The following is a 1,306-nucleotide window of genomic DNA, read 5'->3' as shown; positions in this document are numbered from 1 at the left end:
TAGCAAAGAGGAGGGTATGTCTATAGCGAAGAGGTGTGACGGACATTTATGCCGTCAACATAGTTGTCTAACTGACATTTGATTTCATTTGTTATACTACAATGATCTGCTTACAATATCTATACTTATACAATATCTATACAATATCTATGCTTACAATACAATGATCTGCTTACAATACAATACATTTGTTATACTACAAATTAATTACTTACAAATTAATTACTTACAAATTAATTTGACTTCTTGTAGCTCAAAGAAGTCGTCATGCATCTAAAGACCGTGTGTATTGGCGTTGGTCTTGAAACCTGGTCGGTCAACATTAACGTGGCTTGTGTGCGTGCGTGCGTAAATCTGTGCTTATTACCTGATTGAAGCACCCTTACACCTAATTACGTTGGTTCTTGTTGCCGCTGAGACTATATTGGTCTAATATGTAACATTATGGCCCGCCCACACGAGGCTCACGGCGGTGGTCGCATATTTACACAACCCTGTGTTGTCAACACTGCATATTGCAGCGGTATACGTGTCCTGCTATCACTCAGCTGTGTGGAATGGCTTTGCGCTGCGTTGCGCGCGAGCACTGATCACCAGATGGCAGATGACAGATGCTAACCCTAACCCTAACCTTAATCCTAACCTAACCCTAACCCTAACCCTAACCCTAACCCTAACCCTAATCCTAATAACCTATAATGACGAACGAGTGGTCGAACCATAGTCGAACTGTGTTGTGAAAAATAAATTCGCCCGCGCGTGCCGTCAGCTCACAACAACAGGCGATATAACTATGGAATATGTGCGATTCTGACATTTAGACACGAGTGGACCGTAATGCATCCTGCAGAATGTCCTGCCGCTTGGAGAATTCGCCGCACATGCTACAATATTGCCTATCTGAACTTGCTTGTGAGACTGACGCCGTTAAACAATAATGTGTTATATACATGCGAGAACCGCAGAAATAAGGTTAGAGACACGGTTATAGGCATATCGACGCTGCATATAGCTTAATTAATATGGAACGTAGGTGGGCAGTAGTGGAACGTAGGTGGGCAATACAACCTCGACTACTCTTTAGAGTTGGAACACACCCTCTCCAAATACAAACGTTCGCAGCTACTTCAGCAGAACGATTACTATATCATATTAATTATGTCAATTTATATATTATATATATATATCGGGGTGAGTTTCCCCTTTCGTAAAGAAACCTGGCAAAACCTAACGAATAAATAAAATTTAAAATTATTAGACATATTATAGAATAACCAGAGATCTTGCCCGAGGCTTGTTAACTTGT

The sequence above is a fragment of the Priapulus caudatus genome, unplaced genomic scaffold (genome assembly GCF_000485595.1).
Source record: "Priapulus caudatus unplaced genomic scaffold, Priapulus_caudatus-5.0.1 Scaffold714, whole genome shotgun sequence".
Lineage (NCBI taxonomy): Eukaryota > Metazoa > Priapulida > Priapulimorpha > Priapulimorphida > Priapulidae > Priapulus > Priapulus caudatus.
Note: the sequence above shows the minus strand (reverse complement) of the source record.